Source organism: Canis lupus, chromosome 3 (genome assembly GCF_003254725.2).
Source record: "Canis lupus dingo isolate Sandy chromosome 3, ASM325472v2, whole genome shotgun sequence".
Taxonomy (NCBI): domain Eukaryota; kingdom Metazoa; phylum Chordata; class Mammalia; order Carnivora; family Canidae; genus Canis; species Canis lupus.
Genome location: NC_064245.1, coordinates 62,860,379 through 62,888,246, shown reverse-complemented (window position 1 = coordinate 62,888,246; position 27,868 = coordinate 62,860,379). Strand labels below are relative to the sequence as shown.

The window sequence follows — 27,868 nt, the reverse complement described above, 5'->3', positions numbered from 1 at the left end:
GAGCACAAAGGGTGACACAGAGTAGATTGGGAGGGGACAGGCAAGGGGAGCCCTCATGGGGAGGGGCGTTAGCAGAAAGGGGAGGACAGAGTGACACGATGCCGGACAGGCAGGCAGGGCTTGGACCCTCAAGGGTCCAGCATCCACGTCAAGGAGTCGAGACTGTCTTGTCTGCACAACACATGGTGATCACCCAGATTCCCATAGGGCCTTGCCCCAGAAAGCTTGGTGTGTAGGTCGTGGGGTGCCATGGGGGAATAGGGTGAGGTGGGGGGTGCAGGGCTTTGCACATTCAGTTGCTGAGTCCTCAGACCCTGAAAGCAGATGTGTGCTTGCTTCGGGGAACTACAGTTTATGTGTCTTGCGGGAAGCTTTTCTCAGAAGATTCTCCCTTTGGAATATGAGGAATAAAACACAAAACAACACACAAAGGGGGTGGAGAGAAAGAATCTACTAAGACCGCTTGAGATGGAATCAGACTTCTGCCTTTGGACCAGGTTGTACACCACTGGTTCTCTGGCTTCTCAGGCCTGCGAATTTAGTACTGAAACCTATAGCCCCAGCTCTCATGGGTCTCCCGCTTGCAGATGGGAGATCAGGGCACTTCTCAGCTTCCATAATCATGTAAACCAATTCCTTACAGGAAATTACCCATATATATGTTCGTTCATATATATGTTTCTCTGGAGAACCCTGACTAATACACTACATTTCATAAGTTTGGGGACCACTGCCCTGGCTTCAAGAGTAGAGTCCTGATGGGAGCAGAGAGAGGACTGCAGGAATCAAAAGGACAAGCTGGGGAGGAGGACAGGGGGTCGCAAAAGCTGGAACTAGAACTGGGGAGGGGAAGAAGTACCAGGAATAGTGGTAGGCCCAGTGACTCTCTGCACATAGAGTGGGGAGGAGGGATAAGAGTTCAGAGCGTTCTCCAGCTTGCATGACTGATGGGGTGTCCACGCCACCCCACCTCAGAAACATAGCATCCTGGAATGCCAGAACATGGAAAGTCTATGGCCGCTGTTCCTGACTCAAATGTCTGCACACTCAGGGGAGCCCCAGATTCCTGGCACCAAGTCAGAATAGAGGACTAGCCAGATCTTAAGAAGGAAGACCTGAATTTAGGTGCTGACATGCCCAGGAAGAACAGAGGTCATGTGGTTGCTGCCTTGGAAACAGAATGGAATAGGTCCCAAGCAAGGCTGGGCTCCTGCAGGCAAATGAGTTTGGGGTGGGTTTCTAGTTGGAGTCCTTGATGCTAGTTTAAAGTTTAAAATCTCACCATTACCCATCAAGGAGCCATTGCCAGGTACCTAGCTGCACATGGCTGGGCTGTGAGGCTTTGGCTTCTGAATCATTGAGGCCCACTGTCTTCCAAATCAATTTAGACTGAGAGCTGAAAAGTGAGGGCCGTCCCTCTGAAGGTTTTTATTTAGAGCCCCTCCTCTTCCTGGCTCAGGCTAGTGCTCCCACAGATGTAGGCCTGCCTGCCTTCCTGGGAGCTACACTGGTTGCAAAAGACTTGGGATCTGAAAAGGGACCGCCTTGTCTTGCAAATCTTGCAAATGACTTGCTTCAGCTTTTTGGAAAGCAAAGACTCCGGACAGCTCCCTTGGTTAGCCAATCTGCTCGATGGATACACATTTGTGTTAGTGATACTTTTTTCAGGATAAAACTAATACAAAGAAATCTTAAGATCGCCCACAGGAAATACTATAACAGAATGAGAGCCAAATTGGGGCATCAAAATCTATAACAATGCACGCAAATAAAATTGTGTGAGCTCAAAAGCAGAAATAGCAGCTCTTCAAGTTTACGTGTTTTGATTACGATTTTATAAATTTAAATTCTGAAAGCAGGCTTTGTGCGTATGTCTATATAGACACACATATCCATTCGCTCCACACAAATGATCTAACAATGAATGCTAATATTATTTTTACATAGCACTTTCCAGTTCACAAAGCAACTTTTAAAAGTAAACCCCACAGCATGGAAGATAAATATATTGAATTCCCATTCTAAATGACTTTTTATTTTCTCCACTGTTCTCCAGGGGGAAAAAAATCTCTAAGCATTTTCCAATCCATTTATTGTACCTTCTGCATAATCTTCAGCAAATGACATGTTTCTAGCTAAATATTCTTGTCCATATAACACCTTAACAAAACCCAAAGATCCATTTATGATACTCGGGTCACCTTTGCAAATTGTCTTCCCAGCCACAGCTGACTTTCTGTGCTTTGATCACATGAGCCTTGAGCACCGAAGCAAAGAGTTGTGCCAGATGCTCTGTTCGACTCTCAGTTGGGATGATGGGTAGACACTGCTCACTTGACCCAGACATAAGAAATGGAGGAGCCATACTGGGTCAAGCCCACAGGCCAGACCATCTTTTGTTTCTGTTTCTGGCTTGTGTTATCAGAGAAAACAGAGTCTGTGACCACTCACCACAGCAGGGGCCTCAAAAAGTTAGAGTAGATTAAATTAAAATTAAAGATATAAAATTGAAGATGCAAGATGGTGTTTTATCTTTCTTTTTTAAATATTTATTTATTTTAGAGAGAAAGAGAGAGAAAGCGAGCAGGGCGAGAGGGAGAGAGAGAATCCTCAAGCAGACTCCACACTGAGCATGGAGCCCAATGTGGGGGCTCAATGCCAGGACCCTGAGATCAAGACCTGAGTTGAAACCTGAGTCAGGCACTCAACCCACTGAGCTACTCAGGTGCCCTGCAAGATGGTGTTTTAAAATCACACACATACTCACACACACACACACACACACACCAACAAAGAAAAGAGTCAATAATATACCAAAATATGACCAGGGTTATCTCTGGATGATAAAAAATGAAGGGCAATCAATTTTTCTTCTTTTTTCTCTTTTATTTGTTTTTGTGCATTCTCTATTTTTTTCTATGATGAGTGTGTACTTCAATTATAATCAGAAAAAAAATCTAGTTGTTTTTCTTTTATTTGAGGGCAGGGATAGACCACCGAACTGCTCTGCATCGGTGTCTGGGCCTGAGACACAAGCCCAAGAAAGAGAAATAGATCCTGACAAGGAAGAAATCAAGTTCTGAGGCCTCCCCCCAAGGGATCTGATTTCGACTTTGCTGCCTCCACCCGGCTGGTCTATTTTGGTCTGAACAGCCCAACGATAAATGTGTTGTCTTTTCCATTTCGGTCCCTAGTTCCACAGAGGAGAAGAATTTAAGAGACCCTTGTTGCTGCTGTGGGTGTAATGAGGTGTGAAAACCTTTTCCATCCAGGAGACAGGGAACCACAGGTCACAGACAAATAATGGCTACCATGTTGGGTGTAGCCCCTCTCTGCTTTCAGAGATGAACTCTTGAGGTCAACTTTGCATAAACCTCTTCTGGAAACAAATGCAACAACAATAGCAAGAGCATTTGGCTTTTGTAAACTTGAGGGCAAACTTGCTCTCTGTAGTGTTTCTACATTTCCAGAATAATTTCCCCCAAGCCACTCTCCTCTTTATCCCTTACTCACCAGAGTGTTCTTTCTAAATCTAAAAGCTGACTACATGACAATTCGACTTAATAATCTTTGGGGGCTCTTTATTACCCACAGTAGTGGCTCTCAACCTTTTTCTGTCCCAGTGTCCCTGAGGATTGGGCATGGTCTATGGGGGACACTCACAACTTATTCACCTTTGCGTCTGGGTGCCAAACCATGGTCCAGGCAACTAGCAGGCACACAGTAGGTCCTCAGTGAGATGCTGCTGAAGTAAACTAGCAGGGACTGTTACAAAGTACTGTATCCTTACCATCTAGCAGAATTCCTCGTCCAGAATTCGACAGAAGGTAAAGGAATGAATGAGTGAGTGAGAGAAAAGTGAATGAAGAACTCCATGTGACAAAGAGGGGACACCTTCAGATGTGATATATGCTAAGTGAAATTATGCAAAGCTGCCTTGGAAGAGAGGCACACAATTATTATCTCCAAGTCACTGGTGAAAAAATGCGATTTTACTCACTCAGATAATAAAGCTGGAAAATAACAGAGGGGCTCCTGGGTGGCTCAGTCAGTTAAGCATCAGCCTCTTGGTTTTGGCTCAGGTCATGATCTCAAGGTCTTGAGATCAAATCCCATGATGGGTTCTACACTCAGTGGGGAGTCTGCTTGCAATTCTTTCCCCCCCTCTCTCTTTCCCTCTCTGCTCCTCCCCCCACTCACTCTCTCTCTTTCTCTAGAATAAATAAGTTTTTTTAAAAAAGAAAAGAGTAGAAATTATTCTTTAGTAAACATTTAGTGAGAGCCTAATATGAGTCAGACCCTGAATCCAGCACTCTTTTCACTCAGTTCAAATCTGACAGCTGTCTGTGAGGTTACAAAAAAAAAAAAAACTACTAATAGAACATTCTGTGGGTGAACATCTGGGAGGTTGCCAAGGTGGGTTCTGAGAATAAAGTTAAGTATAAAATCATCTCTACTTTCACTGATGGTGACAGTCTTCCTTCTCTTGGTTGAGTTCCCTGAGCCAATCTTAAAGTCTGTCAGCATTAGAGGGCAAAAAATGTATTTATTACATACTCCTGAAAGTCCTTTCTTTGCTTTTAAAAGAGAAAGAAAGGCCCGGGGGTTATGGAATAATGCTTTCCTAGGATGTTTTGTTCTGATTCTTCTTGTCCAGTAAAAATATGTGAAACTCCCCTTTAAAATCTTTATGTTTTATAGGGTGCCTGGGTGGCTCAGTCAGTTGAGTGTCCGACTCTTGATTTCTGTTCAGGTCATGATCTCAGCATTGTGAGATCAAGCCCCATGTTGGGCTCCCTGCTGAGCATGTACCCTGCTTGAGATTCTCTCTCCTTTCCCTCTGCCCCTCCCCCTCTAAAACAAATTTTAAATAAATCTTATAAATAAATAAATGGAAAAAGGGGAGACAAGCTGTTTGCCAGTGCCTCAGGAAGTTAAAAGTGAGCTCTTGCCTTTCACTGAATCTATACCAGCTGTCTTCTGTACAGATTAGGAAGCAAGGCTCAGAGAGTTTAAGCAATGTTGCTTGCAATCTTCATCTCATTAGGGCAGAGATGAATCTAGAGCTTGTCCCTTGTCAGTCCAATATTCCTTTTTTCTAAATTGAGTCTTCAGATAAAATTGAAAAGGTTCCCGTCAAATTTCTAAGTTGTGCCACATAGACACAATGACCTTTAAAAAAATGATACCTGGTTGTGACATCACTCCCATGTACAACAGAGGTTCAAAAGGACTCCATAAATGCCAAAAAGAAAGGTGAATATATTCACAGAATTTTAAGATTGTAAGCAAGATATCACCCAGACCATCTTCCTCATTTCATAAATAAGGCAAGAACGGCCCCCAGAGTCTAGTGATTTCTACACAGTCACACAGTTAATGTGGAAGAGTCACAACTGGCTTTATCTCTTGATGTTCAGTGTTCCTTCCACCTAACCTTAAAGTCCCTCATGAGAAGGATCAGGGGTCTCAGAACACCTTAAAGGTGGAGCCCATAGGACTGACTCTGGAAACTCCACCTCTAGCTATCGGGCATTACCTACAAAGCCTGTTACTCTCTGATCTAGCCAACTCCAGATCAATAATCTGCATTTATAGAACTCTTCTTTCATCAAGAGCTGTGCTAGGGGTGAAGGGATGCAAAGATACAGAAGCCATGGTCCCTGCCATGGCAACCTACCATTTAGCAACAAATATGTAAACAATTAGTCATGAAGTGGTACAAAAATGACAGTGGTTGGATATAGCGCGGTGGCCACTTTATCTATTTTCCCAGAAAACATAATGCCCCCCACACTATCTGTGGTAGACTCTCTGCCAGAGGGGTGAGTAGGTATTCTCAGCTGAGTTGATGTTAGATCTCCATCCCTCTGATCAAAGTGATTGGCACAGGATGGGCATGTGATCCAAACAATGGCAAGCAAGGCCCTTCCTGGGATTTTATCCATTGTGGTGGGAGAGAATCTCTCCCTCCTCTGTTGGGTCTGAGGGTTGGAAGGATGTGAATTCAGAATGACCTGTGGCCTTGTTCTCCATCACATGGAAAAGGCCAATTAGTAAAAAAAAGAATGACTGCCACACAGACTTGTGCAGAGATACGAGTGGGAGAAAAGTTAAGGACATCTGTCTAACAACAGCTAATACGTAGGTCCTTGGATGTCCATCTTCCTCCTCTTCATCATCACCAGAATTGACACTTTCGGTGCTTAATTTTACATCAGGAACGGTGCCTACATAAATATCAGTACTTGACATCACCTCATTTAATAATGGTAATGATAGTAGTATTAACAAAATTATGAAGGTAATACTATGCTCCTTTTACAGAAGAGTACTAAGGAACAAAGAGGACAAATAATTTTCCATGGGTCACACAGTTAGGGAGAGAAATGGGCCATGAACTCAAACTTGTCTGACTCTAAAATCTTAGTTCTTTCTACTGTTACAGAAAGCCCTGAGGCCAAAGGCACTATACCCTAAATTAAGGCAGGCAGTCTGAATTTCTTGTGTAGTATTAGGATTCAAGTATCCACACCATTTGACACCCCCTCCCCGCCCCCAGGCTGGACTGACTCTAAGGTTGCTTCCTTTTCTGTGTTGATTTCTGGTGAATCTCTTCCCTAATTTGATTTCTCTGCCTCCCCCTGCCAGGATGGGTGGAAGTCCTCTCTCCAAACAGAGAAATCTCAAGCCCTGTGCCCCAGGACAGCTGCCCCACATTCTCTCTCTTTACTTTCCACTTCTATCCAAAGTAGAAGATCACCATTTCTGACACCCACACATCCCCACGGATATTCAATAGTTTGTCTTTATTGAGCATTTATTATGTGCCAGGCACTGTTCTAGGTTCTTGGGATACATCAGTGGACACAATATACAGAGATTACTACTCTCATGGAGTTGAATTCTAGTGGCTGGATGGTGAGACAATTAGGAGAAGATAGTCTAGCAGAGAGTAATGCAGGCCTCACCACACGTGCCCCTCAGTGAAATCACCCTTTTCTCCTGGATAATCCCCACCTGCTACTTTTTTTTTTGTACTGTATGATCTTTAATTAAGTAGAAAGACTTCCAATCCCATCACCCAGCAACCATTTTACCCACTGCTATTTGGCCACCAGTGTCTTGTCTCTTTCTTCAGCAATGGTGAGGAAGATATCCTTTCCACAGGGATGGAAAATCCATGGTTTGTTGCCTTTGCCAATGGCAAAAATGTTGGAGATTTGAGTGGCAAAGCTGTTGCCATTGGCTTCTTTCACATGAACTACATCAAAAGAACCAGGATGTCTCTCACTCTGTTTGTGATCACATCAATTCTTCACAGGTCAGCACCTCCAGTCACTATACACAGATTACCAGTGTCAAATTTGATGAAATCAGTAATCTCTCCGGTCTCCAATCCATCTGAATGATGTCATTCACCTTGATGAGGGGACCAAGATAGCAGATGGTGCGAGCATCATGAGTCACCAGATGAAGGATTCCTCTTATCCCCATAAGGATCTTTCTCACTTTGCACAACTTATACTTGGCCTCCTCAGGTGTAATCCAATGAACAGCAAAGTGACCCTCGGTGTCACAGATTAGACGGAAATTCTCCCCAGTCATCAAAGCTGATGACATCCATAAAACCAGCCGGGTAGGTTATATCAGTTCAGACTCTGACATCAATCTTAATAAAACGCTGCATACAGATCTTCTTTACTTCATCTCCTGTTAGGACATACTTAAGTCTGTTCCTCAGGAAAACGATGAGAGGGAGACATCCTCTCAGCTTGTGGGGACCAGTAGATGGGCAAAAGGAAAATACACCTGTCAGTTTATCCAGCATCCAATGCTTTGGAGCTGCTACACACTTCAGATGCTTCTTGGGACCATGAGTGATGGCTGCAGTAGGCACTAGCAGTAAAGAGTTGCTTTTTTTTTTTTTTTTAAGATTTTATTTATTTGAGAGAGAAAGAGCAAGCACAAGTGTGGGGGAGAGGCAGAGGAAGAGGGAGAAGCAGACTCCTCGCTGACCAGGAAGCCTGACTTGGGGCTCTATCTCAGGACTCTGAGATCACGACCTGAGCTGAAGGCAGACACTTAAGCCACTGAGGCACCCAGGTGCCTGCCCCTCAAACTCGCTTCTTGATGCCCTGATGCAGTCACATAGGTAGGAATTCAGAAGTCTCTTTGGTCCTTTGCTCCTCTGCTCAGGACACATCCACTGAGTTACTGAAGACTGAAGAGGCTACCCACAGGGACCCCCTCACGTCCATCCCTCCTCCTTTGGTTCCTCCTCCTAGTCCTGCCCTCAGGCCCCCATCATGCCAGCTGAGCGTCCCCACGCACAGCTCCATCTTTCCCTTCCAGCTTCCCTCCACACCACATACTGAATCACTGCCCGGGCACTGCCCCTGGGGCTCCCCACTGCCCACTGGATCAAATGATTCTCATCACGGCAGTCGAGGCTCCATACACCCAGCATCAAATCCTGCCACCTCCCCCTCAGACCCCAAAATACAGTGACACTGGGTTACACACTATATTCTACCATTCTACATACCTTCAAACCTCCTACTTTCAGTCACACCTCTTCCTCTGCCTGGAACGCCTTTCCTGCCATTCTCTCCCTCATGAAATCCCCCTCAACACGAAGTTCAAGATGTGATATCACCTGCCTTCCAAAAGCTTCTCCAGTGCCACCATGAGGAATTCATTCATTCACCCAAGAAATATCTACAGAGTCCCTAGGCCATTACCTGGCCACTGTAAGTTACTCTCTCGTAACCCAAGGACAGTTCTCTTCTGGTATGAAGACAGGGAAAAAGATGTGTCCTCTTATTGCGTCGCTTTCTTTTCTTACAGAAATTAGAATGCGTCACTTCCTTCTATATGCCCCCACAAGATCTGTCCATGTCCCTTTGCAGCCCCTATCACAGTGCATCATGTTCTGTGGCTGAGGCTATTTTTATTGGAAGATGCAGTCCTGTGCACGTAATCTTTCCACTCTGCTCGACTACATACCAGGGGGCCTTGGCCTGGAACACTTCCTTACCTAGAGATGAAAAGCTCACGCAGCCTGTGCCAGGCTTATTGGTTTGCGTGGAAATGTCTTTTTCCTTTTCAGGCTCAGTGTGTGCTCCTTTGCTCTGCTTAAGTGTGTGCACCAATGGCCTGTAGGCACACTCGCAGATTTCAGTATTTCAGACACCACAAGGGAGGAGGGGTCCTTCTATAGTTGTGCAATTGCCCTGTGTCAGCTGCTGGGCATTCATGAGCCAAAAGGGAGGCATGCACATGACTGCAGTAGACCTTTCTCTCTCTCCATGTGAGGGAAGCATCATTCCACCCGGTGTGTTTTCCAGCAACTCTGATACCAATATGCAATGGACATAATGTTTGGACTTCTATGCCTGGTGGTTAGCATCATGATGACCCTTGCTACCCTCATGTAGTAGGAGTTTTCCTTTGGCACTGGTAACCAGGGCACAGTGCTCTGCTTGACAATTTTCCTATCCCAAGAATCTTCATTTTTAGCTGGTATCCTGCTAATAACTCCATTTTCCAGATTTTTCTGTAGATAGTTATGGCCACATGGCTATGTTTTACTTAGCTCAATAAATGAAATATTACCAAGAGTATTATCAGGGCTTCCAGAAATCCTTCTTAAATGGAAGGGGATGCACCTATGGTCACCTCTCTCTTTCCAACAGTGTGGAAAGTGGTTGCCACTGCTGGAGTACCAACAATTGTCTTGACCCATGAGGTGATGTTGAGGATGAAGGCTTGCAGCTGGCATGGCAGAGCAAAAAGATATAAAAGCATGGCTCCCTATAGCATGAAGCTTCCATCCCAACCTGTGACTATATCTCTGGTCCTCTTTCATGTAAGAGAGGAATAAACTTCTCATTTGTTTGGGTTTTTCTATTATATGTAGCCGGGCCTAATGCAAATAAAAAGTCCATCTGTCTTGCTCACATTTGTATTTCCTCCACCTTGCACAGAGTCTGGCACAAAAGAGATGTTCATGAGAAATACCGGACAAATCATAAATAAATGGGCATGTTTTAAATGGCCCACACCACAAAGATAATATAAACTGAATATTGTACATACATATGTAAAACATAAAGATTTTTATCATTCAGGGAATACTTTGGGGATAGCCAGGGATTTTTCACGGTAGCTGTTAAGACCCAGTTGAGTGCTGTTTACACTCTGCACTTCTTGAAATAACACATAATCTTGCTTTTGGAAGAGTCTGCTGTCAGGATGGCCTCATTGTTTGGGTCACAATAGGTAGACAAGGAAGAGTGGCAGCTGCCCAGCTGGAAGATGGCTGGGAGAGATGAGTGTTTTCATGATTATACTTATTTAATATTTATAAAAGATAACTATCATCAGGATCCAACCTCCAGGCTACCAAGTAACTTGTTTCATAAAGCTTCACGGCGGGTTATGTTTGTATCACATATTTCTTTTTCCATCATAGTAGTCTTCACTGTTGGCCCCATATGTAAAGCAAACTACAATACCATATGGTCCCCTGTTCTGGATTTTTGTAGCTGGAGGGAATAAAGAGTCAACTCACTATTTTTCTTTAAAAATATACCTACTACCAATGTCTTTGAAGGAAAAAGAAAATATCATTAGTAAATGAAGTATATTTCTCCTTATGCACACATTACCCTTTCATTCCATTGTTTAGCAAACATTTTATAGAGGACCCTCTATATGCCAGGCACAGTTCTCAGTAATGGGGGTACAAAACACTTGAAACACACCCAAACACTTGTGCGCACAAAGCTAACATTTTAGTGTGAGAATCAGACAATAAATATGTCAAATAAGTAAAATAAAAAATTGTTAGTGATAACTGCTAAAGAAAAGCATAAAGCAAGGAAGGGATTTTAGAGGACTGTAGTTAAAATTTTACACAGCATGGTGAAATAAGGCTTCCCGAGAAAGTAACATTTGAGAGAAGGTGTGATGAAAGGAAAAGCAAACAGTGCAGTGTCTAAGGGAAGAGCACTCCTGGCAGAGGTGCAAGGTTGTGTGCGGGCAAATAATCATCAGGAAGCTGGTATGGCTGGGGCAGAGTGAGCTATGGAGCATGTGCAGCAGGGGAGAGGTGCTGGGGCCAGGTCATGGAGGCCACACAGGTCATCAAAGAAGCTGGGATTTTATCCCCTAGGCAACGGAAGCCCTGAAGAGTTTTGAGGATGGTGACACGATCTGATGTACATTTTTATAATGATTACCTTGGCTCCTGTGTTGAGAACAGTGGAAGCAGGATTAGTCAGGATTTGTTTCTTTGGGGGCTCCAGACACTGCCTTTCACCTGCCATTCTACCTTCTTCATTCCTTCAGTGATCTTTTTCCCGAGGCCATTTCAGAATCATAAGCTATTCTGGGCTCCCACTGTCCCCATCAAAATGTATTTTTGGCTTCTTTAATCCCACTAGATAGTCAGCAACATATGCCATTGTGGCAAATTCAAACCCAAGAAGAGCAGAGTGAAGAACAGAAGCTTGTAGAGTCTTCATAGAGTAGTTAAAGTGGGCCTATAGTCTCCCCACTGTTTAGTCAGGACTTCTTCAGGTGAAAGTAAAACTAATCCAACTGTACTCCTTTTCTATTTTTGATAAATTACCACAGATTTAGCCACTTTATATAAGGTCTATATGTCAGAAGTCCAGGTATGGAGTGGCTGAATTCTTGCTTAGGGTCTCTAGGGCTGAATCAAAGTGCTGGCCAGCTGAGTTCCTGTCTGGAGGCACTGGGGAGAAATTTGTTTCCAAGCTAATTCAGGTTGTTGACATCACTCAGCTCCTTAAGGTTGTAGGACTGTCATCAGGGACTGCTCTCAGCTCCCAGAAGCCACCGCAGGCCTGAATACATGGCCCTTCTATCTCCCTCACTAAATTATTCTCACATTTCAGATCTCTCTGATTTCTCTCTAATCTCTAGACTTGGCTCTAAGGGCTCATGTGATTAGGTCAGGCTCACCCAGATAATCTCCCTACTTTACGGTTGGTTTATTTGGGAAGTTAATTACCATTGCAAAATGCCTTCACAGCAAAACCTGGATTAATGATTGACTAAATAACTGGGAGAAGGTGGGTGTATATCAGCGGCTAGGAATTTGGGGCCATCTTACAATTCTGCCTACTACACCAAGTAAAAGGGAACAACACACTGACCCATGTGTCTGGAAAAGACCTTTTGAGAGAGGGAGGCACTGCTGTGGGAGCCAGGCAGGGCCTTGGGGACTGACACTAGGACCCAATGCACCCTGATTCATGCATACTCTCTCTCCATTCACCCCTTAACTATGTTGGCTCCTGCTCATCTTCCTTCTGAAGAGCTGCTTTCCCCATATAACAGGAAAGACAGCCATCAACTGCTCTAGTTCCTGCTTTCACAGTTCTGCTATTCCAGCAGAAAGAGAATTTCTTTCTCCTAATGCTTGAATTGTTCAAATGTTCAGAAAAGGATCCCCCGTGGTCCCCCACCTAGGTCATATGCTATGGCTGGAATGGGAAATGCAGGATCAAGACTGAGACGCTTTCAGAGCCATTTGGAAAAGGAGAGGGATTTTCCAAAAGAGGGAAATGGAAGGTACACTGGACAGATAGACAAACAGATCCACTATGACTCTAGTCAGCCTCACTCTCTCCTGCAAAGACCTTAATTCTCCTCTGCATCTCTCCCATTCCTTTCCTTACCTGACTAGTCTTGTCTTCTCCATCTCTCAGGGGACTGAGATCTAGTTCTAGTAGCCACAAGATCAAGTTCAAAACTCCACCAGTTGGGGGTGTGGGACAGGGTAAGACAGTGAAGGAATAATGCCTTGTAGAATAATCTAGAAAGAATTCTAGACCAGAGAGTAGTCCTTGTCCTGTCACTGTGACATTGAACATGCCGTGTAGCCATGTGGGTCTGCCTCTCAGAACTTCCTTCCAGAGAACCTGATGTCACTTGGCAGCTTCCACCTTTCACATTTTTGGATTCACTCTGATATTCACATCAAGACAATGATCCCCCCCAAGCTGCTCTGAGCCAACAATCAAGCCCAATGGGATGCCAAGTCTGGGCTATTTCTGCCCAACACAAATTCCGTAATGTTTTGTCTTTTCGGGAGCTCTGTATTGGCCTGGTGAAGACCCTTTTAAAGCTATCCTGCAATCTGCTGGTTCTCCCACCCAATCCTGCCCCTTTCCCTCTCCTCTCACAGGTGTCAGGCCTGCAACACGTGGGGGTTCCCTATCTACTCCTTTTCCCTCTCTTTTTACCCTTCAGACATTTCTCCCACTAAATCTCTTGCACATCTAAATTGGTCTTGGTGTTCACTTTTTGGAGGATCCAAACTGATACTCATGTCCAGGCTCTATTTCTCTTCTGTAACACGAAGGGAATTAGAATGGATTTCTGGGATCCCTGATAGCTTTTAAGATTCTAGAAAGTTGAGATTCTAGAGAGTTACCTCTGTTTGATGAAAGAAGAGAAAGAGGGCTGGGCAACTAGATCTCTAATCCACAACTATTTGGGCCTCTGATCCTCGCTATGTTTAATTTTTATCACTATAAAGAACCTTCTTGTTGATAATATCTTATCAGGAAAGGTAAATAATTCTAGGCAATGTTTCAAACGGCTACAAAGAGTTTAGGGACTGGCTGAAAACTCTACACATGGCTTGAACCATCACTTTGCCTGAGCTAATAGTTCTTATACTTCAATGCATGGAAGAAGCAACTTATAAATGGCAGATTTTTAAACCCAACCCATAGAGAGCTTCACTCATGAGGAAGGTGGTGGCTCCTGGGAATGTGCTCCCTTTTTTAAATTTATTTATTTATTTATTTATTTATTTATTTATTTATTTATTTATTTATTTTTAAAGATTTTATTTATTTATTTGAAGAGAGAAAGAGACCATGAGCTGAGGGAGGAGCAAAGGGAGAGGGACAAACATACTCCATGCTGAGCAGAGAGCTTGATGCAGAAATTGATCCCACGACCCTGAGATCATAACCTGAGCTGAAATCAAGAGCCAGACATTTGACCAACTGAGTCCCCCAGGCACCCCAGCTCCCTTTTTTAAAAACCAAGCTCCCTAGTGACTCTGTTATTGGTAGTTTATAGAATAAATTCTCAGAAATGCAAACCTAAGTTAAAGTAAATTTACATTTTTTCCTTAAGTTTTATAGGAATTATTTACTGAGATCCTAAAGTGAGTTGTGGGAAGCCACATGGTATCATTAACTCTGCATGGTGAGGGGTGGGATGGACCAAGGTGATTTCTTATACATGGTGACATTTCAGCAGGTCATAAAAAGTGAGCAAGAATTTGTTCCCCAGGTGGTAATATGGTGAAACCACTTCCAGTATATTTAGATTAGCAGCTGGGGAGCTGAGGAATTCTGGAATTGGTTAGCAATGGAGGAATAGACCACAGGAAAGAGTGTGGATCCTCAGTTGTTGTTGTTGTTTTTTTAAGATTTTATTTATTTATTCATGAGAGGCACAGAGAGAATCAAAGATATAGGCAGAGGGAGAAGCAGGCTTCCTGCAGGGAACCCAATGCGGTACTCAATCCCATGACCTCAGGATCCTGTCCTGAGCCAAAGACAGATGCTCAACCACTGAGCCACTCAGGTGTCTCCGGTTCTATCTCAGTTACTGGTTTGGACCTTATTTTAGAGATCTGTGATACAGACAGAGAATGTCACTTCAGGAGTTTAGAGAGCAGCTCTCTCATCTAGATAAAATACAAAGTCAGCAATGAGTTGAGAAAGAGTCAGAAGTAGTAAAGGCTATTTTTCTTTCCTGGCATCACATGTGCTAGAACTTAGAATGGTGCTCATACAAAACTCTCTGTGAAGTTGCAGGATCTCTGCTCTCATTCCCTCAGTGGGCATTCTGGGGCATCTCACAGTGCCGGGAGGGAGTATCTAATTGGTTTTGGTCACCCTATCTGTCCCCCAAGGTTAACCTGGCTCAAAAGAGTCAACTTTCAGTGAGGATACCCTCAAAAGGGTTGTCCCTGGCAGAAAAAGAGATCAAGAACCTCTGGTCCACTGACAGTCCTCAGAGTTGACCCATAGTTGCTCTTGCGTTTGATAAAGCTTAGTCTCTTACATTTGAATCATTTGTATAAAAAATGTATTAAAAAAGCATTTTGTTTCGGATGCCTGGGTGGCTCAGTGGTTGAATGTCTGCCTTTGGCTCAGGTCATGATCCCTGGGTCATGGGATCAAGTGCTGCATCATGCTCCCCACAGGGAGCTTGCTTCTCCCTCTGCCTATGTCTCTGCCTCTCTCTCTGTGTCTCTCATGAATAAATAAATAAATAATATCATTTAAAAAATCATTTTGTTTTTCATTATAAAAGTAGTACATGGTCAAGGTAAATCCAAAGAACCACATTTTTTTTAAATGAGTAGTTCTCTTTTTTTAAAGATTTTATTTATTTATGAGAGATACAGAGAGGGAGAGAGAGAGAGAAGCAGAGACACAGGCAGAGGGAGAAGCAGGCTCCATGCAGGGAGCCCGACGTGGGACTTGATCCTGGGTCTCCGGGATCACGCCCTGAGCTGAAGGCGGCACTAAACCGCTGAGCCACCTGGGCTGCCCAGAACCACAATTTTTAAAAGCTACTCCCAATTAAAATATTTTTAAAGATTTATTTATTTATTTAAGAAAGAGAGACAGCATGAGTGGGGAGAGGAGCAGAGGGAAAGAGAGAGAAACAGAATCTGAAGCAGATTCCCCACTGAGCTTGAAGCCTGATGCAGGGCTTGATCTCACAACTCTGAGATCATTACCTGAGCCAAAATCAAGAGTTGGATGCTTAACCAAATGAGCTACCCAGGTACCCCCAAAATATTCTTTAAAAAAAAGAGAACATATATCCTATAATCTGAGGGGGTTAAGGACCCTCTGAAGTGCATCTGTAAGCCTCTTGCTACTTATGGATCCTTATTCAGGAATCTCTGGGGTAAGGAAAAAGGAAGCCAGAAAAGAGAGATCAATAATCTAAAATACTGGACACAGATCTAAAAATTAAATTCTTAGCATAACCTATATATTCTTCATTTGTTGCCCTGAACAGAATAAGCTTAAATAAACATGGCTGCATTACCTTAAAACAAATCAAAAGAAGAATAAAAGTCCCTTCTATCCCCACTTGAACAAAGAAATAGTCACATTCACATTCTGGTGTGTTTTCTGCCAGGTTACTTTTGTACTTAACTTTTTAAGGTATTTCATAATTATCATGTTATGTATTCAATTTCAGTTCCTCACATTTTAATCTACCATTATAAGTGTTTTTTTTTCTTCATAAAAATAAGTGTATTTTTCCTTTGTAGACATCATGCTTACTGTGGGCATGAAATTCCATCATAAATACCTCAATCCTATTTTATTGCTATATAGACCTATAATTGGAAGTTTGAGTTATTTCCAACATTTGTTTATAAATAAGGGTGCTTAAAATAAAGGCTTGCAAGAAGGCTTTTTTTCATAGTTTGGATTTTTCCCTTCAAAGAATTTTTAGAAGTAGAATCTGAGGATGAGAGTAAGAGTAATCATATATATATACCATCAAACTGCTTGTGAAAGAGTGGTACCATTTCACACAGCCATTGGTCTGCTTCACCACACCCCCACCATCATCAAGTGTTCCCTCTTCTTTAATTTTTGCAAGTTTGTTCACAAAATATTATTGATATGCTTCCCATGGTCCTGTTTTAATTCCATGACTCTTGATTCCCAGCGATGCCCATCAGACATTTTTACAAACCAGTATCAGAGATGTGTAAAAAAACAAATGAGCTAGGACATTTTACAAATGTTCACTAAGGCAATTTTATTCTTTCAATTCATCATGCTTCACATTTTACTAGAGATGGGTTTATCAATCTCAACACTACTGACATTTTGGGCTTTGTTGTGTGGATTGCCCTGTGCATTGCAGGAGGTTAAGCAGCATCCTTGGCCTTGACCCACTAAGATGCCAGTGGTTCTCTCCTCCCCCAACTCCATTATGACAACCAAAAATGGCCCCAGACATTACCAAATGTCCCCTGGGGGAGAAATAGCCCCTAACTGAGCTCCTTTCTCAGCTCGCGCTTAGAAAGGTGGTTTATCCCCCACCCACCCCGTTTTGAAATGAAAAGGAATCCAAGAGCAAAATACCAGCTTTAAGAAGCCTGTGCTCGCTTTTCAGGGCCCATACAGTTAGTAATTGATCAAATGAAGCATGAATGAATCAAGTATAAGTCAACCGGAGAGATCCAGGTTGTTGCTGGTTGGCTAATGCTGTTGAAACCTCCCTTCCCAGCCCTTTTGGTTTCCATGAGCATCATCTCTAGAGTAGAGAAAAATATGCATATATTTTGGAAGATATAGATGAAGATAGACAAGGATCTGGGGGAAGCATGAAGATATAAAGAGGGAGAAGCATAACCCACATTTTGGAGATGGAATTCAGTACAATTCCTGCCATTGGTTGGCCCTTTGTATTTTCATAGCAATTGCTTCCCTGAAAGTCCCTATGATGACTGGTAGGAAAGGGTGCCATGGAGACCATGCAGGAGCTGAGAGAGGAAAAGGAAGAGGGAGCAAGAGTAGATCTGGGATGGAAAAACACCTGCAGGCCTGGAGGGCAGTGGGTGGAGAGCTGTAAGGCAAGTGAAAGTACCTGAATCTTACCACATGTGATGCCTAAGGAGCTAGCAAAAGTGGCTGTGGACACAGGTGATAATGTTACACACTGGCATACAAACTGAACAACTGATTTATAGAAATCTGTTTTAATGACTAAAAGTATGTTATTCCACTGCGAAAAAAAAAAAAAAAGTAGCCCCTAACTGAGAATCAAATGTCTCCTAGGAAGAAAATGGCCCCTAATGGAAAAATACATAGCTTTGTTAGTTCAGGTTTCCATTTCCAATATTAAACTTTGATTTTTTAGTATCTTAGAACTGATAGTGTCTGCCTAACATCCTTTCTTGGTCTGTCCCTTGTCAAGAGAACTCTAATTTGATTGAGCTGTTCCCCTCCCGTGGACTCTGGGGGTGAATTGTGAGTGATGATGCCTCGCCTAAGCCAGGTCTCACAGTCCTGATTCCCTTATCAGTGATTGGTTTTGGTTTGGGGGTGGAAATCTGTCCTGGCCAATGGGACCCAAGCAGACACCTGCTGAAAGATTTCCTCACTAATAAAAAGCAGCACATAGAAGGAAATGCCCTCCTCTTTCAGCAGACAGTGTCTCTGTGTGCTGCCCAGAATTGCTGCAGCCACCTTGGAACTCAGAGAGGAGAAGGTATTGATATGCGCAGGACTGAGAAGATGGCCTATGATGAACTCCTTGAGACACTGAAGCACCCAGCCATGGGTCGTCATAGAGCCTCTACCTCCTGGCTTCCTGTTACATGACACAACACACCTTTAAACCTTTAAAATACTTGTTGTTATTGTTGTGTCTTCCACTATTTGCATGTGTCTTCCACTGACTTCCTGGGACCCCAAACACAGTGCCTAAGAGACGCTGGCAAAATCAGGTCCTTTCTGGGCCAGTTCCAACTTCCAGTTTAAAGCAATAGGTAGGGATGCCTGGGTGGCTCAGCAGTTAAGGTCTGCCTTCAGCCCAGGGAGTGATCCTGGAGACCCAGGATCGAGTCCTGCATCCGTCTCCCTGCATGGAGCCTGCTTCTCCCTCTGCCTGTGTCCCTGTGTCTCTGCCTCTCTCTGTGTGTCTCTCACGAATAAATAAATAAAAATCTTTAAAAAAAGAACTTAAGAAAAAAATAAATAAAGCAATAGGCGGCCCATGGCCATAGTGGCCATCTCCAAACAGAGCAGTGGCCTCAGGAAGGCCTAGCCAGTTGAAGAAAGAGCTCAACCAAGGGGCAGGGAATCTTGACAGCTAATTCTAGTCCTAAAGAACCAGGAAAGCAGACCAGAAAGGCAGACATGTGGCAGGATGGAAGCTGTTGTCGAGATCCAGGAGCTCAGGTAACCAGATGAATTCCAAGCCCATGATGGAAGATAACAGAAGCTCTTATACAACAATGGCTGTTTTCACTGGCTCAGAGTAGGCAGGCCTGGCGCCCGGCAGTCTTCAGTACTAGTCGCAGTAGTTGAGGGGAGCTAGAACAGGTTATTCTTGATCAAGTGTCTAGCATAAAAAGGACCTCAAAAAGGTTTTAGGGGTAAATAAATCAGCTGGAACTTATGAGACCAAGTTTTATTAAAACCGTTTAAAAATCTGCTTTGTGTGTAAGTTTTACTCAAATAAAAACTTTTAAAATGTAGTTAAGTGGAATGTAGCATTATTTTCAAGGTAGTTATAAGGCAATTTTTCCACTCACTTAAATCAGCTCTCCTGTTGTCAATAATTTCCCCAATCAAGGAATTCAGACAGAAAGGTTATTAAATACTGGGATGATTGTCACTCTCTGAAGGCCTTTAAAAATTGCCTCAGATTAAAATATACGATTCAGTGGCTTTGCCAATTATAAATATAACCAGCTGAAAAGGATTAAATGTTGGAAGTGGTCATCGAGAGGACGTTCCAGCTGCTCTACCTATGAGCTATATCGGAGGAATCAGAGCCCCTTCCCCCCTACCCTGACCTGGGAACGTATGTTCTGCCCACTGTTCCCACATCTGGAGCCATGTTCAAGGCTGCAGACTTGAGAGAGTACTGTGTTGTTGTGACCGTCTGAATATATGACTGAACCCAGTTAGGGATTCTACATAAACTTTTAAGATTCTGGTGGTGGGTACAAAGGTCTCCTCGTTTGGCAGCCACCCACGGCTTGCTTATTACACCCGATACCTATAGCAACCTTGGGTGGTCCACATCTTTCTTATCTCTACCTGCCCTCCATATACAGGCCAGCTTTGACTGTTACCTCAGGAACTCCCAAGGCTGCAAACTCACATCAAGGAAGGAGATGTTCTATATATAACAGCAAGTGCACACACATACTACACAACACAAAGAACTACGTAGAATTTAGATCTAGAAAATTTTAAAGCTGCAAGACATAAAAGAATAAATGAGAAGACCTTCTGTGGTTTTGAATAGGAACACTTAATATCATAATACTTAAATTCTCTCTAAACTAGCGTCTAAGCGCAATGCAATCCCTATACCAACATCAACAGGAATTTTTTCTATTCACATAGAAAAATAAATAGGTGAGTTCTCCAGGGACTATTCTATGAATCAAGGGTAAGAAGAGTAAACTATCCTATCAGATATCAAAACTTATTATAAAGTTATAATAATTAAATCTCATGGTTCTAGACTTGAAGTAGATAGATGATTAGGACAGAAGAGGGAGTCCTGATTACTAAATTCATGGTAAAGAGGGCATTTCAAGTCCCTGGGGAATAGCTGAATTATTCAACAGATGGTACAGGGCAATTGGCTTAGTATTTTAAAAGTTTTCAAGTTGGATCTCCATTTCACCCTTTATACCAAAATTAATTCCAGACAGAGTAACAACTCACATGTGAAAAATAAAACCATATGAGTATTAGAAGAAACTGTGGATTAATTTATACTTATTTTATATAGTATGTAATATTAATTTATAATGCTGGAGAAGGGGAAATGCCTTTCTAAGCTGTTACTTACCTGCTGTTTTTTTCCTTTTGCTGTTGTAACAAATCACCACAAACTTAGTGGCACACAATGACACAAATTCATTATCTAAAAATTTTGGCAGTCAGAAGACCTGAAATCAAGATGTCAGCATGGCTACACTCCTCCTGGAGGCTCTAGGGGTAACTGTTTCTTTGCCTTTTGAGTTTCTAGAGGCCACCTGCATTCCTAGGCTTATGGCGCCTTCTTCCTGCATCATTTCCATCTCCGCTTCTATCAGCACAGCTCCTTCTCTGCCTTTGACTCTTCTGCCTCCCTCATAGAAGGACCCCTGTGATTACAATGGGCCCATCTGGATAACCCAGGAAAAAACCCATCTTAATCGCATCTGCAAAGTCCCTTTTGCCACATAAAGGAATAGATTTTCAGGTCTTGCAGATTAGGACATTGACATGTTGGTCAGTGGGGGGAATTATTCTATCTACTCCAACTACCCAATAGCTATTCTTTCGTTCTTAACAGGGTCCCAATTATATTCACACAGCCACTCCTCCCGATTGCAGTCTGGGTGATTCATGACAAACTGATCACACGCCCAGTTCCACTGTAGCAATGAGTTTTGACTGATCCTCAATGGATCCAGAATGGTCATGGGATCTAATCCATTGGTCCAATCAAGAAAGTAGAAAACTAATATTCAATGTTAGAGAAAGAGGTCTCACTCTATCCTTGAATAAGAACAAGGTGGTGTGTCTCTCCAGTTGCTGCTAACATCTGTCTTATGATAAGAAGGGAGGCCAACCTCAGGATGGTGTCCACCCTACAGATGTCAGACCAGGGACAGAAAGGATCTCAGGTCCTGATGATATTATTGACCAATTTGATCAACCTACCCCCAAAGTCTTCCCCCTACTTTTGGATTTTCTGTTGGAGAAGGTAACAAATTTTCTAATTCTTTAAACCATATTTGGGTAGGTTTTCTGTTAATTGCCCTAATAGCATTCTGACTGATATACAACCAGAACACAAAAACCCAGAGGCCATTAAGAAGAATATGGATAGGGGTGCCTGGGTGGCTGAGTTCATTAAGTGCCTGCCTTCGGCTCAGGTCATGATCTCAGGGTCCTGGGATGGAGTACCACATCAGGCTCCCTGGTCAGTGGGGAGTCTGCTTCTCCCTCTCTCTCTGCCCCTCCTCCAAACTCGTGCTCTCTCTCTCAAATAAATAAATAAAACCTTTAAACAAACAAACAAACAAATAAATAAATAAATATTCTAGTACATTTTAAAACCAGTAAACTTTAAACTTCTATGTGGGAAACTTATAAAAATGTCAAAAGACAATAATAAACTGAAAAACGCTTTCAACAAATATGACCAAAATCCAGTTATCTGAGTTAACAAAAGCTTGTATAAATCTTAAGAATGTAGAACCCAACAGAAGCATGGACAAGGGACTCACATAGTTCAAAGAAAAATAAAAGCAGATCAATGAATGCTCAAACTCACTCAAAATTTTTAAAAGGATAATCTAAATAAATAGATTATTATAATTTTTTTAATATCATCTGAACAGGGGAAAGAGTTTCACAAGGTTGTTGGTATAGGTCAGGGGAAAGAGGCCTCTCCCACAAGTGGATGAGAGTATACATATCAATACAACCTTTCTGGGGCGGGTGGGGGGCACCCTGGCAACATTTCCCGTAATTTTCAGTGAATCTGCCCTTTGATCCATCATTTCCACTGCCAAGAATTTATGTTATAGATACCACGATATTACTATAATATCATCTGGAATGAAAGAAAAAAAAACAACAAAGGAAACAAGTAGTATGCCCAGGGAGAACTAGATAATGAATTATAGATGTTCTGCAGCCATCCAATAAGCTGAGCTAGAATTATATGTGCAGAATGGAAGTCTCCAAAATGTGTTAGTATAATTAGTATAAGGTAATAATATTAATATGATTTTTAAACATTAATAGCAGTCTATATAATATGAGCCTTTGTGTAAGATTTTAAAAACTAGATATGCGGGATCCCTGGGTGGCGCAGCGGTTTGGCGCCTGCCTTTGCCCCAGGGCGCGATCCTGGAGACCCGGGATCGAATCCCACATCGGGCTCCCGGTGCATGGAGCCTGCTTCTCCCTCTGCCTGTGTCTCTGCCTGTGTCTCTACCTCTCTCTCTCTCTCTCTGTTAGACTATCATAAATAAATAAATAAATAAAATTAAAAAAAAAACTAGATATGCATAAAAATAGATATGTATAGACTTATTTGTAAATATATAGCTAAACAACACAGCAGTATAGGCATAAATTTTGTTTTCACAGAAGAAAACACAAGAAACTCCTAATAGATTCATGAGAACTTATTTTTCATTTTCTAACTCTCTGCATTGTATAAATTATCTTCCCTTGCATATTTTTTAAATGGCTCACATTAGTTATCTGAACTGTGGAATAATTTGACATTTTAACTTTTTTTATATATCTGCCCATTAAAGAAAACAAATAGAAGTTATTTTGACAGTTAATTGGCTAGAGAGCCATTTCGACGGCTGGCTTGAAAGCAGACTATTCAGCAGAGTATTCACGGCCCATTACAATCAGGCCACAGCTTCTCTTTGAGTTTATTCATTTATTCATTAATTCAGCAAATATTTGCGGAAGACTCACTGTATTTCTAGTTCTACAAGAGAGGCTCTACAGATACAAAGATCACAAGCCACGGACATTTGTACCAATAAGTCACTACAGTGGGGTGTATTGCCTATGACGCTGTCATGGAAGAGAGGACCATGTGTAGTAGTTCCCAGGTGAGAGGGGCCTGCTCCCTTTGGGTGATTCACAAAGGCTTCAGAAAGCCACTTGAACATGACCTTGGGAAGTTGCGAGGTAGAAAGGACATCCCAAACTGAGGGGAAAACATGCACAAACATGAGCGGAGGTAGAAGAAAATGGTGTGTTTGCAACTCTTTAGGTCATCTAGCACATCCTGAGGATGGAGCAAGGCCAGGAAGTATTCAGAAGATGAGATTGGAAAGGCATAAAAAAAAAAAAAAGGCAGCTCACAGATGACCTTGTTTATTCTAATGGCATTGGGTAGCCAATGCAGGATGTGACACAGCAGTATGTATGATCCTGTGTGTTTCAGAGAGGTCGGGAATGAGGATAGATTCGAGTCCTGTGGTGATGACAGAGAGTTTGTAGAGCACAGTAATTAATAGCATGGAATCACTTTGAACTCTGGTTCTACCACTTCCTAGCTGTATACTTTGGGGAAAATTATTTAGCATCTCCATGCCTCAGTTTCCTCAGAGTTAACGTCCAATAATCCCCAAAGGTCTAGGTGTCAAATTTTCTCTAGGACACAGCCACCCCAGTACACTTACATCACAGTTTCTCTTGGGGGAAAATTGGAAGACTCAGTACTAGTGTGTCAGTATCATGAGTTCTTTCTTAAGGAGACCTGATCTCCCCTACATTCTAGAGGCTCTGGGCCCATGAATTGACTCCAGTCTGTAACAGCAAGCACAAGGAGCCATGACTCTCAAATAGCTTGATGTAACTTAGGCTTCTGCCCATAAGACCTACAGGTATAGAATCATCAAAGTTGGATTAAAAATCCTTTACACCTCAATTTGAATTAAAAAGTATCAATATGAACTCATGATATAATTTATGTTTAGAAAAATACATGTTTTATATATCTGCATAGAAAGCCCTAGTTTTGGTGAATGACCTAGTAGCAATGAGTGCCTTCAGACTGCAGTCTCTAAATACCATTTCCTACTAAGAAGAAACAAGGTTTGAAATATGTGTGAGTCAGGTGTTCAACAATGTCCATCCTCAAATCTGTAACTCAAACCTTGACCTCTCTCATCAAGGACCAGTATAATATCCAGCTGCCTCCCTGACATCTGGACTTGGATGTTTCACGGACCTCCAAACTCAACATGCCAAAAACAAAACTAATGACCACCGACCCCAACTAAATCTGCCCTGCTACTAAATTAGCTGTGTGACCTCAGAGAAGCCTCTGAGGCTGGGCCAGTAACTAAATTATCTCTAAGTCTCCTACAGCTGCAGGAATATGAGGGACCAACTTTTGCCTCCAAGGGCGCCTGGGGGGCTCAGTCAGTTAAGCATCTGCCTTAGGCTCAGGTCAGGATCCCAGGGTCCTGGGATTAAGCCCCACATTGGGCTCCCTCCTCAGCAGTGAATCTCTTTCTCCCTCTTCTTCTGCCTCACCACCACCCCCACTTTTGCACTCTCTCTCTCTCAAATAAATAACATCTTTATAAAAAATAAATAAATAAATAAATAAATAAATAAATAAAGCTTGCCTCCATTTGTCAGTACTAATTTAATTGTGCATTGTTCCTAAAAACAAGCCACTTTCTTTTTTTTTTCAAAGATTTTATTTATTTATTTTAAGGGAGAGAGAGAGAGAGAGAGAGAGAGTGTTGTGAGGAGGGGGAGGGGCCGAGGGAGGGAGGGAGGGAGAGAGAGAGAGAGAGAATCTCAAGCAGACTCCCCACTGAGCACAGAACCAGACTGGTGGGGAGAGGGTGGTTCAATCCTACAATCATGACATCATGACCCAAGCCAAAATCAAGAGTCGGATACTTAACTGACTGAGCCATCTAGGTGCTACAAAATAAGCCACTTTAAAAGGAACTTAGCCTATGTATCAGCCTATGTGGCCTGCAGTATATTTGGCTGAAATTTCAAATAGCCCATAATGGCTTTCTCTATGGGCTCATACATCCTGGACCCAACCAGCCAAGTAGCTAACTGTCAGCCTCCCTGTAGCAACAGCTGAGGACCTGTCTGTTGTTGTGAGGATAATTTAAATGGCTGGGTTTTTTTTTTTTTTCAGGTCCAACCTTTTGTATCTGTTTCAGAAATGTGACAGGTGCAATTTTTTCCAAGGTAAGAGGAAGAGATGGTTTTGACCTCTAGTGAAGCATCTGTGGAAGAGTGACTTGTCATTTTTATTGCATAAGTGAGGGTGCTCCCATAGTAAAGTGAAGGGGGTGATAAATAAGATTCTTGGAGGCACTTAGCTGGAGGGAGGCCTTAGTGACAACTGCACAAGAGTGATCCTGCTCAGGGATCCCCTTTCTATGGCACTTTTCACCAGCATGTTGATCGTGGTGTTTGACTTCACTGTCTCTTCTGTTCAGATGGTTTACCTGATTTAAGGGGTTAAAAAGCTGAGTAAGCTTAAAATCAATGGTAATAAAAGATAATTGGGAAAAGGTGGAGAAAAGGTGTATCAGCCTCTTTTGGCCAATTCAGAACTTACCCCACATATAAAAAATAACACATCTGAAATTCAGTTTATCTTTTCTCAGAGACAGTTATAGGACTGACATCAGCTGGAGCCTCCTATCGTATCCTCGAGAGTCAAAGGCAATATGACTTGAACCTCCATTAAATGTACAGTGGAATCTCAGCACCATCCATCTTCTGGGTTTTCAGGAAACTGGTTCTGTTTCTCCCGGTCCCCGCTAGCTCCACATCCCTTCCACTGGACTCATTCTCTTTAGGGATTAGCTAATGGCCCTGATATGCTATCCTGCTTCTGCAGACATTGCCAGGTGGTGTACACTGCCTGGACACTTTTACTCTCCCAGAACCACCTCTACAGGGGTTGGGGGTGGCAGACTTGCCTGAAACTTTGGGAGACACATTATATTGCATAGCATCAGAGCTCAGCAAGCAGCTCAAAGTTGGATATCAGGCATCTAGTTCCTTAAAGTTAACTCAAGAAAATCTTTAGCCATTTGCTGTGGTGTTTTTAACCTACTTGCTATGTCATTTAGTTGCCATCTGTACATAGCACAGTAGGTACTGCTTCCAATATTTGGCAGGTGAGGAATCTAAGGAACCTGTTAGGTAACTTGCTAAGATTCTGGATGGTCTGTGGCACACTAGTGATGTGAATTCTGGTCTACCTGACTAAGGCTCTTTCCCTACATCACAGTGCATCCCCTAAACAGCTCAGGATTTCATAACATACTTAGTTCATAAAGAATTCATGTACACATTCTCACCCAAGCCTAGCAACAGTCCAATGGAGGAAGTGGGGGTTAAAATGCCCATTTTGTAGACGAGGAACTGAAGCTCTAAAGAGGTGAAAACTCAAGGTTAACCAGATATTCAAATCAACAAAACCATTCCAGGCTGCCCCTTGTTTGTATGTCTGTCTCTTGACAAACAAATAAACAGACAAGATGCACCTCTTGAACACAGGCAATGTGTTTCACATTGTTAGGTATTACTAGTTACGTGTGAATTGTCCTTTTAATGTTCAGAGCATTTAAAGTCTTAAAAGACCTCTGGGAAAATGGGGAGCCTAATCCCTAGCTCCTCCTTGGACACTCTGGTTTACCAGCAAGAACTGCCACCACACCGTTGCATATTTGCGTAAGACCCTACTGGACTTCCTGGAACAAATGTCTTTTCCCCAGGGCACTCTGTGACTTCCTATTGAGTCCTAAGATAGTGAACTGAAGGCTCTTCAATGTCCAAGGTTTGCTGGAGCCTTGAGTGAACAAAGGCCTCCCCCTAAGTCACTGTTTCCAACAGAAGTTGATTGGAACCACCCTCCTACCACTCCCAGAGGATATTGGGCAGTTTCTGGAGACATCTTTAGTTGTCCGGGGGAGGCCTGTAATGCTGCTAAATATTTTACAATGCACACGACAGCCTCTCACAACAAAAAATTATTTGGCCTTGATTAATTCAGGGGGGCCCAGGTTGAGACACCTTGCACTAAGCCTAAGGTAACGCGTGGGCTCCATCCCAGGCCCTGGTTGACTGACAGCCCAAAGCAAGCTCAGGGTGGCAGCCCTCACGTGTTCTCTGAGCTAAAAAGCTCAGAAACAAGTAGCTTTCTCTCACACAGAAGGAACTGTAAGGAAACTGAAAGCATGAAATAGCCTTCAGGGCCCTGTCTAGGGTGGCTGAACGCCAGAGGGGAAGGATGTCTCTCCTTCAGGAGAGGGAGCTAGGTGAGTGGCAGGAACATTGGCAGGGGGTAGGCGGGGGCGGCTGAGTTGCTTCTCTTCCCACAGAAAACAGAAAAGGCAACCAGAAGAAGAGCAAAGAGGCATGAGGTTTTCCTTGCAGCAACCCTAAGGTAGGCAGGTGCAGTGGGTGCTGTGCCTATTAGAGCCAGACATGGAGTCCTTGGGGGAATTTCACAGGGGTGATCCAGGCAGTGGCAAAGCTGGAACCAGACCCACATC

At 42.9% G+C, this 27,868-nt stretch overlaps 1 protein-coding gene and 1 pseudogene across 1 annotated transcript in view; both read right to left on the bottom strand.

Moving 5' to 3' along the window:
- The window catches only part of FAM184B (family with sequence similarity 184 member B), a 132,481-nt gene that overhangs the window by 84,318 nt on the left and 20,295 nt on the right, over positions 1-27,868 (bottom strand). The gene's annotated exons all lie outside the window — the stretch shown is intronic.
- On the bottom strand, positions 7,047-7,879 carry LOC112653448 (40S ribosomal protein S4-like; annotated as a pseudogene).